The sequence below is a fragment of the Aedes albopictus genome, chromosome 2 (assembly GCF_035046485.1).
Source record: "Aedes albopictus strain Foshan chromosome 2, AalbF5, whole genome shotgun sequence".
Classification (NCBI taxonomy): Eukaryota; Metazoa; Arthropoda; class Insecta; order Diptera; family Culicidae; genus Aedes; species Aedes albopictus.
In genome coordinates, this window is record NC_085137.1 from 307444589 (window position 1) to 307460713 (window position 16125).

Below are 16125 nucleotides of genomic sequence, written 5' to 3' on the forward strand. Positions count from 1 at the left end.
AAATTTCTTGCCGTCTCGACTTATGGTAGCGAGCGAGAGTCGACATAGGAACCGTCCACGCCATTTTTAATTATCCCAAGCATTCGACCAATACAACAGTAAGCCCAATAAAGTGTACAGAAAGTTTAAATGAAGTTGAACTTAAGATCAGCTTACCTTATTATTTAACTACTCAGACCAAGGTCCAAGTGTCGTCTGCTATACGTTGGAGTCGTGACCATTCAACTCGGTTTATGGCTGTGCGTCTTCGGTTCTGCACTCTGCGAAGGGTCCGCTAATCGTTCTCGATCAACTCACCTAGCTTTGTACTACATATTCTTGTCTCCTCGTCTTCTTGAACCGGCGCTGTGAAGAATAATTTCTGACCTTGCCTATTAGATCGTCTCCAAGTTTTCAGGGCTGTTTTCCAGAATTCTCGCAACATGCCCTGCCCATCGCATCTGTTCAGCACCAGTTTCAGTCATTTTAAGAATGTTGAAACCTCGTCGCTCAAACACTTCAAGTGTTTGCAAGTCTTCCTCGAGCATGGTCAACGTCCGTAGAGGACCTTTAGATTTATTAACGTCCAATACATAGTATATTTGGACAGCAGTTTCTTTTGGAGCCCAAAATAGGCACGACTTCCATTGCTGCCAAAGCTTGTCCTGTCTTCCTCAGTCCCACCTACTAAACCTTCATACTTGAAAAATAATAATAAAATGTCTGATTTCCACGATAACTCATAATTTACCCACTATTCCGTGTGCTTCACAGAAAGGATCGACGACATGAGCTCTTTCAATGTTACAGTTTTTTACTCACCAAAACCACATTACCATTTATTTACCAAAGCACGACGTATTCCGAGCGCACACACTTGCGTTTTCTTCTCCAGATGCTATCCTACCGGCGCGGACGCCTCTCAGCAAGTGACATGCGCAAACCAACAGCCAGTCAGAGTCAGTCAGTCAGTGGTGGTAATGTTGTTTATCCATAGCATAATAGCATACGTTCGGTAGTGGTCTCTGAGCATGTACGGTATTTGGTGGTAGCATAAAAACACTACAAAATCACCGCATATGTGCGCACGCGGATCAACGCGAACTCTCCCGCCGAAGATGACGACGATTGTCACAGGAGTCAGTGGTGACTGACGAAGAAAACTCGCACGCACGCTTGCTCCATGATTCAGTTGCCTTTATGCCTTCACCCAATAATCCACGCTTTGAGCTCTTGAATTGAGAATGTCTTATATGCATTTCAGTATCATAATTTCATTATTATATTACTCATTTTGGTATCATATATAATAGCCATTTTTCCGAACTGGTTCATTATGCAACTAAAACGAAAAATATTCGCATAATATCCTTTATGCAACTTATTTGAGTTACATTATGAACATTATGCAACTCAAATTAGTTGTATAAAGAAAAAAAAATCATTGCATACAATTTTGTGTGGAACTCGTTGCAAAACTCTTCGTATTTATCCAACTCGGCAAGCCTTGTTGGATAAATGTACGAACGGTGCTAAAAAAATCAACTTTTTGGAACTCGTTACATAAATAACTATTCAGGTTTCATTTTATTTGGAACACTTTCGCCTTGTTTTTTTTATTTCATCTCAAAGTAGTATTATAAATTATTTGAAATTTAAATAAATAGGCTGGACTAGATAGAATTAAGCTTAAAAACACAGGTTTGTTTATGGGTGATTGCACAAGCATGAATTCTGTTTGTCCAGGGAAGTACGGTGTAAGGTATGATGATTATATCTAAAGGTTAGCACCGTGGATCCTGTCCACCACACCTCCAGCTTCACTACGATGTCGAACCCGCGGTACTTCAGTAGATCAGCGAAGTTCCGGGTCATTTGGTCGAATGCATTTGACCGAATGCCTATAATACAAAAGGAGGAAATATTTTAGAAGATCATATTTTTTTTATATACCTTGATTTCGGGTGAAATTGATCGACATGAGGGCCATTTTTATTTGTCAAAAATAACGTTTTAAATTTAAAACAATTAGTAAAACCTGACCACCGTCTGGCTCAAGGGTTATTGAATGATGAGTTTGCATTAGGGTGGCCCACACTCATATGAAAAACAAAAATTTCGAAAAATGCCAAGTCTTACCTCCTAAATGAGTTGCTTTGGACTCCCAGAAGCTACGTTCAAAATTTGAGCAAAATCAGTTGAGCCTAAAGGGGCGCTCAAAACGCTTGAAGTTTGTATGGGAAAACTAGGCCAAATGTATGCAGAAATTTTAAATTTTCGAATTTTTCCGCTAGGTGGCGCTGTAAACGTTCTATCGTTAAACCCTTTGGTATTATATGCCAAAGAACTTTGTCGAAGACCGCGAAGTGATCCGACAGCTGTGAAAAAAAGTTATACCCTAGGCAAAGTGAGGCAAAGTATTGAGATTTCATTATTGATATTATTCCTTTACATGTATTGGATAAACAACAATAAAGTTTATCCTCACTTTACCTAGGTTATAACTTTTTTCACAGATGTTGGATCACTTTGCGGTCTTCGACAAAGATCTTTGGCATATAGTCACCTACAATAATACCAAAGGGTTTGATGATTGAACGTTTACAGCGCCACCTAGCGGCAAAATTCAAAAACTTAAAATTTCTGCATACATTTGGCCAAGTTTTCCCATACAAACTTTAAGCATTTCGAGCGCCCCCTTAGGCTCAATTGATTTTGCTCAAATTTTGAACATAGCTTCTGGAAGTCCAAAACAATTGATTTAAAAGGTAAAACTTGGCATTTTTCGAAATTTTTGTTTTTCATATAAGTGTGGGCCACCTTAATTTGCATGTTTTACAGAAAATTAGTCACATATTTCTGTATTAAATTCAATATTTTCCGAAACTGCGTGTTGGGCGATCTCCAAAGACACTTCCAAACTTTTGTTACCGTAGCAGTTTTACAAATGTAATGAATATTCGAATGAATGTTTCTAGCTGCCAAGTATTCGCTAAAACTGATTTCGTCTTCAAAAATTCTATACATATTCAAATTTATGCATAAAATAATACTTTTCAGAAATAAGGACTGTATCGGAAATTAACTATAAACGTTCACAATTGCCTAAAAAATAATCTGTCCGAAATAAACATAACTTTATATTTGGAGATAATATAAAAATCTTTTAAATAAAGAATGACAGTTCTGATTTTCAAAAAAATAATCATTTAACTTGGACTTTTATCTCAAAGATGGCACATATGTTTTTAAAATTTTGGACACCTCCTAAAAATTTTAAATTGCGAAAACTTTGGAATAATAGTAGATTTTATCTCTTATTTCTTTTTCCAGAATGCTCATGATATAGGAAAAATATTATTATCAATAAAAATTCCCTCCGCAGTTTAGGGCAAGGATGTTTTCGATCACCTGGCAATCGTTTAACTCATTTGTTCATAACTCAGTTCAGAAGCCCTGTATTGGAATGTTGTGTTCGGCAAAGCTGTTAATTAGTGTTTTTCCTACAACTATCACCAAGGACGGCATATTTTAACTCTAGTATTTACGTCGTAAAAGTGTTAGTACCAGCTACTCATACTAAACGATCGTATTTTTCGATCGTTTAGTATGAGTAGGTGGTACTAGCGCTCTAGCGTCGTATATATAAAAGTTAGAATATGGCGTCCTTGGTGATAATTATAGGAAAATCACTAATCTACAACTTTGCCGAACACCACAATTCAATATTAGGTTTCTGAACTGAGTTATGGACAAATCTGGACGAACATTTGAAAAGGGCCTATCTGCTTTGCGAAAACAAACATGTTTTTGTCTCTGTAGGGCCCATCTGCATCCACCCACGCACATCAACACCCTTATCAGAAAGAGTGTTCTTCAAGCTATCTGTTAAGGGTGTTGTTGTGCGTGGGTGGATGCAGATGGGCCCTGCAGAGACAGAAACATGTTTGTTTACAAAAAGCAGATAGGTCCTTTTCAAATGTTCGTCCAGAAATGAGTCAAACGATGGCCAGGTGATCGAAAGCATCCCTGGTTTAGGGAAATTCTTAAAATTGAAAAACAGGCCATTTTTCGAGGAACTCTTTTTTATGCGTCTTCAAAGAACGATTACGCAAATAAAAAATACATAAAGTTGAACATTTGCATTTTTTTTCAATTGGGTATGTATTTAAATCTATTGAAGAGGTAGTTTTACCAAAGAACGGAATTTTAAAACCTCTGAAGATATTTAAAACAGAGCGTCAAAGTTCGACCAAAAAGTAGGTGTTTTTTGGGATAGACCATCTTCTAAATGTTGGAGGTTTTTCTATCCAAAATAAGAATTTTAAAAGTCGGTATTGAGTGATATGTTATGTGTACATAACTGCTAGAAATAATCATTATTTTCCAGATTTTTCCACGTACAATTTTTTTTTTGCTACAAATTATTAAAATGTTAAAAAAAAATTAAAAAAATGCAGTTTGTGCAGATTGTTATTCTGTGTGGTATACTCATAGAACCATATTATCAATAATACTAAACATTTTCCAAATTTATTCAAGCTGTTCTAAACTTAACTATATTGTGAAGAATTCATAGAACAACCGGAATGAAAAGACAAACCGTGCTTCGAGATAGAGCATTTTGAACGTTTATACCGTCAGGGCGCCATTCACCGTGGGGGCTCCATTCACCGTGTGTCTTCGAATATTTTTTCATTATTTCCATATTATGATTGAATGATATGACAATTTCCCTTCAATTTCACCAATACAACATTGTATTGGTGAAATTGAAGGGAAATTGTCATATCATTCAATCATAATATGGAAATAATGAAAAAATATTCGAAGGCACACGGTGAATAGAGCCCCCACGGTGAATGGCGCCTTGACGGTAGTTAATTTCCGATACAGTCCCTCATCACATATTTAGTATGGAAATTGCATACTTTCATGCGTTTTATTGGGATTTACTAAACTTTAAACATGAATAATTGAAAAATTAACAAAATTGTAAAAGTTTTGCATAGCTTTTCACATTCTAGGGTGGTTAATTCAGGTGGAAAAAATAGTTACAGGAGTTACAAAAGCATGTCACTGACTGATCAATTTCACCCCGAAAGTAAAATTTTTGATTTTTTATTTCAAATGACATTTATTGTAATAAAATGATTTGCAGTAAAAGTTTTAACCTCGTTGGCTGAAGAAAACCATAGACGTGCTTATTTTAAAGCATTGTGTTCAACCATATCGATAAATATTCAAGAAAATTGCGAAAAGTGATCAATTTCACCCGAAATTACGGTATTCGTTTATTTGGAAGGCCAAAATTATTGTTTTTGCATTATTTTACATTTTACAATTTATTACTGCCCTAATACTATGTTAGTTTGGGAAGCCGAAGTACTCGCGACTGTTTCGAGGTTAAGGTTTGAAGAAAAAAAAAATGGGAAGGAAGGATTTATGGGTTTAAATTGTTTGCTAATTTATACTAAAGACATTTATGGGACAACGACAAGAAGAGGACAAACGGAAGGGGGACGACGTCAGACAGGAGCGAACAACAAAATCAAATGGCGGACAACGAAAACAAGGGACGTTCTACATCAAACTCTGACATCAACACGTTTCAAAAATTGATAAATGAGATTCATGTATTCCAAATCAAGGTCTGCCAACACTTCTCTAACGGGTTTCTGTTGTTTTCCTCGGACCCGGAGAATTTCATGCAGCTCAGATCTGACCTCACGATACTCATCGCATCCCCATACGACATGTGCAATATCCTGGTTAGCCACGCTACAGACACAGAGATTGCTTTCTGAGAGCCCAATACGGAAGGTATGTGCGTTTAACAAATACTGGTTGGACATCAGCTGACACATTACACAAATGAAATCGCGGCCTAGATCCAAACCTTTGAATCATGGCTTCTTCGACACCTGTGGGATAATATAGTGCAACCATCTACCCATCTCTCCATCTCTCCATTTGTGTTTCTAGCTGATCAAGGTCTCCTGACAGGCCAATGCAAAAAAATCGTCGAAGGCGATTAGACGCTCGTAAATATCGCCTTCGCTAGCGCCCATCTTAGCCAGTGAGTCCGCTTTCTCATTGCCCGGAATCGAGCAATGTGACGGGACCCAAGCTATGGTGATGGTGTATGAGCGTTTGGATCGTTTGGACAAAGCACGAAGTACGCTGAGTGCTATAAGAAGATCATATTGACAGTTAGAATGTCAAAAACTTACTCTGAATTGATGGGGGAATCGACTGTCTCTCTCTCTTCTTGGCGTAACGTCCTCATTGGGACAAAGCCTGCTTCTCAGCTTAGTGTTCTATGCGCACTTCCACAGTTATTAACTGAGAGCTTCCTCTGCAAATGACCATTTTGCATGTGTATATCGTGTGGCAGGCACGAAGATACTCTATGCCCAAGGAAGCCAAGGAAATTTCCTTTACGAAAAGATCCTGGACCGACCGGGAATCGAACCCGTCACCCTCAGCATGGTCATGCTGAATACCCGTGCGTTTACCGCCTCGGCTATATGGGCCCTGTGGGAATCGACTGTATTTTGTGCGAATCGGATTTAACGGCAACGCAGTCTTAATACATCAAAACGAGTTGTTATCTAACCCGACGTTTCGACACCACCCAGCCAGCAATTTGGTTGCTATATTGAAATTGCAACTGAAATAGTCACACATATATAGCATCAAAGAAATCGTATTCAATGCACGAAACAGGCATATACATACTAAAGTGGAGGCCATATCGAAACATATATACGATTACTGCGATTCCATCCAACATAATTTACGATTTCTCGAAAAATTTCTACGATTTCGCCGATTTTATCCGTCTAAATATACGATTATGCATGATCTTATTACGATTGAGAGTACCCATATACGACTCAAGATTTTCAAATTAAAAAAAAACCAATTGGTGTTCAGTGGGAATCGAACTTAGGTCCTTTGATTGAGAGCTGCGCGTTATCTCTATTGACTATACTGCCAAGTTGAAAATAGAGAGTTCAAATCGAATGGCATGAAACGAATAAAAATTAGTGTGATACGGTGCGTCACTTGTGGTGGGAGCGTTGTTGTTGTGCATTGAGTGGCACCAAAAGTAGTGTCTTGCAAGAGGCCCGGAATTCACATCGTTGTTGGAATCTATACATCACTTATTGTAAGTCATCTGCTAGTATGAAAACCTATATATTTGGTTGAAATTATTGCTACCATGGTTGGAATGTGACAACAACAACAAAAATATAAATTTGTGATGAATACATTTTTTTCTTTTTCTCCATCATGCAAATATGTAAATGCATTTACGATTCCCGTGATTAAGATTCGACTATTAAAAGTGCAGTAACAATCATATGCGACTGTAAAAATGAATATACGATTTCTACGATTTCATTTACTTCGTATACGACGCAAGTGTGACGCAAACGATCAATATACAACATTGTTATAGTTGTATACGATTTCACCGATTTTCATCATACCTTTAGGTAGTTAGCTCGATTTAGCAGATTCATATGCGATGTGAAACGACGATTTCCTCGATTCAAAGAAATCATATATACGATGCTAGCGAACTTGAAGCTTGACACTGAGAATGTATGTTTTTTTCACGATTCTATCCGATTCTGTGCGATCCTACCGATAGTATCTCGCACCTTTTATGATCGGAGACGCTTATATGAAACAAATCGCAATTGAAATTTAATTTGGCATGAAATGCAATTTTACGCAATCATTGTCAACAAATATACATATTATTATACAATTCTGATTCAATATATGGAAATATACGATTTTTTCCACACATTGATTTACGATATGTGGTTGGCTGGGCATCCAAACGACATTCAGCCAAACGGCATTCGGCCAAATGGCCAGACACCGATCAGCGACTATGTGGGTGCTCTCAATAAAGTTGAGAGATCTGCAGTTCCACGTACCGAGCTTCCAATCACAAGTCTTTTATGTTTGATGAGGTCGTTGCCGTTGGTCTTGATGCGTATTGTTCTGTTACTAATGTTCGGTTGCAATGCTTTTTATGGTTGGCTCGCAGGGCCGGTCACCTACCTTCTACTTTTCGCATAGTGCACCGTTGAGTCCTTCCCAAGCACTCGGACGTCGATTAACCACTCGTTCTGGAGATAGATGATCAGTTTTGTAGAAGCAAACCCCCTTCCCTGCGTAAGCGTTCAAAAGTTCATTAAATTCGGTTCACAGGTTTCCGAGATACCTATGACAGTTCAAAAATAAGTTGTCTAAAAATAGTGTTTTACGAGAACGGTTCTTGCTTCGCGAAAGAATAACCAACCAAGCTCAAAACTGTACCGTGATTTCGGGTGAAATTGATCACTTTTCGCCGTTTTTTGCGTCTAATTTTTGAATGTTTGTCGATATGGTTAAATTCAATGCTTTAAAACAAGTACGGCTATGGTTTTCATCAGTCAACGAGGTTGAAAATTTTACAGCAAATCATTTTATTATAATAAATATCATTTTAAATAAAAATAAAAAAAATTACTTTCGGGTGAAATTGATCAGTCAGTGAAATGTCTTTGTAAATGCTGAAAATTGTTTTTCCATCTCAATTAATCACACTAGAATGCGAAAAGCTATGCAAAACTGTTACAAGTTTACTACATTTTTAATTTTTTAAGTTTAAAGTTTAATAAATTGAAACAAAACGCCTAAAAGTGTGCAATTTTCTCACTAATTATGTGTATCAATATCGTACTTCCGAAAAAGTGCAATTTTATGCATAAATTACAATATTTATAGAACTTTTGATGACAAAATCGGGTTTAGCGAACACTTGGCAGCTATAAACATTCATTCGAATATTCATCACATGTGTGATACAATCACGGTAACAAAAGTTTGGAAGTGTCTATAAAGATCGCCTAACACGCAGTTTCGGAAAATATTGACTTTAATACCGAAATATGTGACTAATTGGCTGTAAAATATGTAAACTCATCATTCAATAACCCTTGAGCAAGGTGATGGCCCTTTTCCACAAATTGTTTGAAGTTTAAAGCGTTATTTTTAACAAATAAAAATGGACCTCTCGTCGATCAATTTCACCCGAAATCACGGTACCAATGATGCACATATAGTAGGTAAACAAACAGTCAAAATATGAGAGTTTTTGATGCACTCTATGAAAAGTTACAGCGTTTTGAACTTTTTTGAGAGAGAACAAAAAGTTGCCTATCCCAAACATTTTGGCCACCCCCTGTATCTAAGCTAAGGGTATCCCCGTCGAGCCAAGAGAAAAATGTTCTATCGAGAGGTCTACATAGAGCAGTTTTTAATTTATTCGTGATTTCTAAAACATTTATTTTTTAATTTAATCGATTCGTACTTTGATTGTATATCATTGCTCCAACCTCGCTATACACTCCCGTTCAAAAGTTTGGGGTCACCCCCTCAAAAACATGTCATTTTTTTAGGCCCATATCTCCGCCAATTTGCGTCCGATTTCAAAACCCTAGGTTTCATTCAAAAGATAATAAGTCAAAGAAACTTTGAACATGATTTAAAAGAAACTTTTTCAAAAAAATTTGTATGTAAACTTAACCCAAAGTTGCAAAATTTTCTAAAAAATGAATATAAACTTACGGCAGTGTCGCTGGAAGTTGGGTCGACCAAATTTTAAGATGAGAGCGGTAATATGATCCATTTTCTATTAGCTTTCAACTGCTTTTTACAGAACTTAGCTAAAAAATCTAGAAAAAAGTTATTAAGTAAATTAATCCTTGATGTCATCAACCAAAAGTTTGGGGTCACCCCTAAATATACCCCTAAATATAAATCGGCCAAAAGTTTGGGGTCACTTTCGTAAAACATGGAAAAGTGATTTGGTGATATCTTCGTCATCTATAGTTCAATTTTAATTATTTTTGGCTCATTTCAAAGATAATTAACTAAATTTACGTTTGATGTCTTCAACTTAACGTATTTAACGATTTTTGTATATAAAAATGTTATGTAAAGTTAGCACATTTTACCACGCTTCAAAAAATGAGGCAACTTTACGTTAAGTTTTAGTATGTAAATTTCAACAAATACGCGTGGTTCAATGTCTATGCAGTAAGTATCATTCATTTTGTTTCAAATAAGCCAAGAAGAATTAAAATGGAATGAAAGATGACAAAGATATCAACAAATCACTTTTCCATGTTTAGCGATAGTGACCCCAAACTTTTGGCCGATACAGCATTTTGAGGGGTGACCCCAAACTTTTGGTCGATGACATCAAGGATTAATTTACTTAATAACTTTTTTTCTATATTTTTTATGATGATTAACCTGGGCTTGTTAGGGGAATATCTGTAAATAAAAGAAAATCGGGTTAAGTACGGTTCCTTTGAATTCCACTAAGAATTTGCATCCTTTGACAGATACGTATTTCGACCTCAACTGTAAGGTCGTCTTCAGTGTCTTGTACTTGACTCGACTGAAGAGATCCATCGCATTCTACACGTCTCATACATCATAGGTAAAAATAATAGGTAGCTTAGTCTAGGTAGTTTTTTTTTTTTTTTTTTTTTTTTTTTTTTTTTTTTTTTTTTTTTTTTTTTTTTTTTTTTTTTTTTTTTTTTAGCTAAGTTCTGTAAAAAGCAGTTGAATGCTAATAGAAAATGGATCATATTACCGCTCTCATCTTAAAATTTGGTCGACCCAGATTCCAGCGACACTGCCGTAAGTTTATATTCATTTTTTAGAAAATTTGGCAACTTTGGGTTAAGTTTACATACAAAATTTTTTGAAAAAGTTTCTTTTAAATCATGTTCAAAGTTTCTTTGACTTATTATCTTTTGAATGAAACCTAGGGTTTTGAAATCGGACGCAAATTGGCGGAGATATGGGCCTAAAAAAATGACATGTTTTTGAGGGGGTGACCCCAAACTTTTGAACGGGAGTGTATATTCAATCATTGACGTTGACTTGATCTAAAATTCGTAAGCGTCTTATTATAACACCGGCAAGCAGCAAACTTTTCACACTAGCCACTACTGTCATCAACCACGGCGAGAACGATACCGACGACAGTAGTGAGTGGCGCATTCAAATGCAATCCACCGAACATCCGTCCGCATCATCGACTGCATTATGCTGGAGGTATTTTCCAAGTGGAGGTGGATGGTGTTCTTTTTATGTACCTAGTTTTTCTCATGCCACATGCTCCGCACCCACTTGCCCCGGTCGGTCATGATGTCGAGAAGTTCGCACTTTCGGAGTCATCGTCAGCGGTCGCCGCGGTGGCATCCCACACACCACGGGGAGAATGGCGCGACTACGTTTTGAGAGAAGATGCACCAGTAGCACGTTGCCTCCCACCGGCAAGACTCAGATACTTTGCGGCTGGATGATCGGTGGCACCGCTGATGAATGGTATGAATTTTGTTGACACTTTTGCAGTGAATGATGGAAAATTTCTTTACGTTAAAATGATGGATGTCGGGTATTTTGCTACTGTAACGCACAGTCTTTGCCCTTCTCTAATTTGATTACATCATTTAGAAGAGAGAAAATATCCGTAGCTGTAAATGCGCGGGTATTCAATTTAATAAGTTTAGCGCCCAAAAGTTGACGAACCAAAACAGCATACGACTCTCTGATTTTGCCGTCTTGTACGGCCATTAGTTGCAGCTTCTTCCAATACAGTCTAGTCTCCCTCATCGTTACACCTGCAGATCACCACAGCAAACCAAATCAAAAATTGAAAACGTTCTGAGCCTTACTTACTTTACCGATCAGGCTAAGGCCGGGGTGGCCTCTGCTGTACATAATAGCCGTCTCCATTCCAATCGGTCCATGGCTGTTTGTTTCCAGTTCCGCACTCTGTGTAGGGTCCGCAGATCGTCCTCCACTTGGTTGACCCACCTAGCTCGCTGCGCTCCACGTCTTCTTGTACCGGTCGGATGACTCTTGAGAACCATTTTAGTCGGGTTGCTATCCGACATCCTGATGACGTGACCCGCCCACCGTAGCCTCCCGATTTTCGCGGTATGGACGATGGTTGGTTCTCCCAGCAGCTGATGCAGCTCGTGGTTCATTCGCCTTCTCCAAGTCCCGTCTTCCATCTGCACTCCGCCGTAGATGGTACGCAACACCTTTCGTTCGAAAACTCCAAGGGCGCGTTGGTCCTCTGCACGTAGGGTCCTTGTTTCGTGCCCATAGAGGACGACCGGTCTAATCAGCGTTTTGTAGATAGTTAAACTTCATGTTACGGCGAACTTTATTCGATCGTAGAGTACTGCGGAGTCTAAAGTAAGCACGATTTCCTGCCACAATGCGCCTCTGAATTTCTCTGCTGGTGTCGTTGTCGGCGGTCACCAGTGAGCCCAAGTACACGAATTCTTCAACCGCCTCGATTTCATCATCGTAGATATAAATTCGGGGTGGTGGACGCGGCGATTCCTCCCTGGAGCCCTTCGCCATCATGTACTTTGTCTTCAACACATTAATGACTAATCCGATTCGCCTGGCTTCACTCTTTAGTCGGATGTACGTTTCCGCCATCGTCTCAAATTTACGAGCAATAATATCAATATCATCGGCGAAACCAAGCAGCTGAACGGACTTCGTGAGAATCGTCCCACTCGTGTTTATCCCCGCTCTTCTTATTACACCCTCCAAAGCAATGTTGAACAGCAAGCACGAAAGACCATCACCTTGCCGTAACCCTCTGCGAGATTCGAAGGGACTCGAGAGTGTCCCTGATACTCGAACTACGCACATCACTCGATCCATCGTCGCCTTGATCAACCGTATCAGTTTATCCGGGAATCCGTATTCGTGCATAATCTGCCATAGCTATTCTCGATCGATTGTATCATACGCCGATTTGAAATCGATGAACAAGTGATGTGTGGGCACGTTGTATTCGCGGCATTTCTGCAAAACCTGGCGCCACATAGTGAGTAATTTGGAACTGAATTGTTTCCTATGTAAAAGCTTTTAGTCTTCTGAGAAACTTTGCTGAAGACAGTATCCTTCTAAGTGGTCCAGAACGCGATTAAAAGCAAACATCTAAATCCAGATTTTGGTGAGATATTGACTTGAAAACGGTTCCTCTAAATTACCTTTATTGCTTCGGGAAAAGCTCTGACGAATTGTTATACATTCAATTTCACAACAGCTCGCCAAAAAACCACTGACTAATGCGTTCATCGGTGGTATTTCCCGCAAAACTGCCCGGTGGTCATTTTCGAATTACCGAGAAACCACTTGCAGTTTGTTAGTATTCCCAGTATGTCGACCACTGTTTTTTCTTCCTCAACCTCATTATAGTACCGCCCCGCAGCAGGAGGCAGCAAACAGATCACGCGATGACCCATTCACTGTTTATAAATAAATGCCCAACATTTAGAGACCGATCCGAATTGATATTTACCTCCGTCTATGCCCCGTCAGACATTTCATCAGCATCTATTAAATACGTTCGTTGGATTCACTTGGTCGCATGATTCGCGTAATATTCGCCGTTCTCATTTTCATCATTGTCTAGGTGGGGAAGCAGATGAAAGATATGAACGAAGTGGCCCAAAAAACAGCCAATCAGTCATCACGCCATACCCCCCTAACCAGAGTCAGTAAGGAAAAATCGTTTGTCTGCCACCGTTTTACGCCTCGATTCAGCACATTTTGACGCCTTTCCGCGTTGACATATGGCTGCGAAAAAAAAACAAAAATATTAATGCACTCAGATTCAAACAAGTGTGTGTTATTCCACTTGGCTCGTCCGTCCGTTCCGTCTTCCGTCCATCCTGGCGTCCACCATCATCCATGGTGGCATTTGCTGCTGCTGGTCTCTAAGCGTGAAATCGGCCCAGCAATTTTTGGCAGCCCTCACCGAACACACCTGTTGTTGTGGTGAACTTCAGGATCGAGTGCGAATTCACGATAATTCCGGGTGCGGTACGTGCGTCTTTGCTACAGTGCTTTTCAAAACGATGTGTCCATTATCACATGATAGTCAATTCAGTTCTGTGAGCCGAAATGTGCAGTTATAGAGCATTGTCCACTTAGAATCCGGACGCATGGCATATTTTCTAGTGGCGCTCTTAAAAAATCTCTCGAAATCTCTCTACACTCCTCGTCGAGCCATTCGTTTTGTTGACTCTGTTCCACGTACCCTACGGCGGTCTTAGCTGCGACGTATATAACTGCTTTGACTGTACTCCAGTTGTGCTCTAAGAGGAGCCCCATCGAGCTCATCCTCGTCCGGCAACGCTGCCCTCAGATTCTATGCTGATGCGACATTCGGCTGCTTCAGTCAATTCACGTTGTACTGAGTCAGTCGTGAGTACCGTATGTTGTTGGTGATTCAGAGTATTTGGCTTATGCGGCGCCGAAGGCCATTAGACACAAGGCTGCACGAGTCCACCCATTTGTCTGATTTGTACCGGGAAATCCGTGAAGAACAGGCATTCAACGGGTGGACCAAGGTGCCCGGCCTTCAAGAAAGCCACAGTGAACAAATGACACCCGCCGGCAACGGCAATTAGGTCGCGGATGGGTCCGGAAAAATGGCGGCGATATGGACGACGGGTAAATACTCCGTCTAGAAGTTGGTGTCTACTATCTATGAGGACTTCGTGGTCGCCAAAGTAAACGGGGTCTTCTTCTGTAGCTGTTATGCAACTCCGTGGTGGCCGATCGAGCAGTTCACGCAGATGCTGGACTGTATGGCGACTGTACGGGTGACTTTAATGCCTGGGCCGTGGAATGGGGAAGCCGTTTCACGAACCAGATCCTGCTAGAGACACTGGTCATACTAGATGTCGACCTGGCTAATGTCGGTACCAAGAGTATCTTTAGTCGGAACGGTGCGGAGTCGATTATTGACGTTACACTTTGTTGTCCTGGCCTAATAAGTAGTTCGAACTAGAGAGTAGACGACAGCTACATTCACAGCGATCACCTGGAGATTCGCTACAGTATCGACTACAACAACAGCAGACAGCGGGTAGCGGAAGAGACGGCTAGACCAAGGCCAAGCCCTCGCCGGTGGAAGACATCACACTTCAATAAAGGGGTATTGAGGGAAGCACTCCGCCGTGAGCGAAGAAGGGAGGCCTACGAGCTAGGCGGCGGATGCACGATCTGAGGAAGAGCTAAACGAACGGTGGGTGGTGTTCGCCGCTGCAAAAGCCGCGCTTAAGACCAAGATAAGAGCAAGCAAAAAGGCCTGCTTTGAGGGTCTCTGTCAGAGTGCCAATGCGAATCCGTGGGGTGACGCCTACAGGATCGTTATGACTAAGACGAGAGGTGTGATGGCTCCTACAGAGCAATCTCCAGAGATGTTGGAGAGGATCATTGGAGGACTTTTTCCGCGTCATGATCCTAGTCCTTGGCCTCCTTTCGTAGGGCAGCCGGGGACTGTGGCTGGCGATGAAGAGAGGGTCACCGATGTGGAAGTTGCGGGGATAGCTAAGTCCCTTAGCGTAGGTAAGGCCCCAGGTCCGGACAGAGTTCCGAACCTGGCCTTAAAAGTAGCTATTGCAGAGGCTCCCGAGATGTTCAGGTCTGCTATGCAGAAATGCCTGGACGAGGAAGTTTTCCCAGAAGCTTGGAAGAGGCAGAGCCTGGTACTATTGCCAAAGGCGGGGAAACCACCCGGAGACCCGTCGGCATATAGACCAATATGCTTGCTTGACACGGCGGAGAAGGTGCTCGAAAAGATCATCCTCAATAGAATGTTGAGGTTCACCGAGGGCGAAAATGGTCTTTCGAGCAACCAGTACGGCTTCCGGAAGGGGAGGTCCACCGTAGACGCTATCTTGTCGGTTACAAAAACCGCCGAGAAAGCACTCGAGCCTAAGAGGAGGGGAATTCGCTTTTGCGCGGTAGTGACTCTGGATGTAAGGAATGCGATTAATAGCGCCAGCTGGTCTGCTATTGCCGATGCGCTCTTGCGTCTGGGGATACCGCAGTACCTGTACAAGATTCTCGGAAGTTACTTTCAGAATCGTGTACTAGTTTACGACACGGAGATGGGTCGGAAGTGCTTTCACATAACCTCAGGAGTCCCGCAATGTTCCATCCTGGGTCCGGTGTTATGGAATGTCATGTACGACGAGGTGTTGAGGTTTGAGTACCCAGTGGGAGTGGAGATTGTCG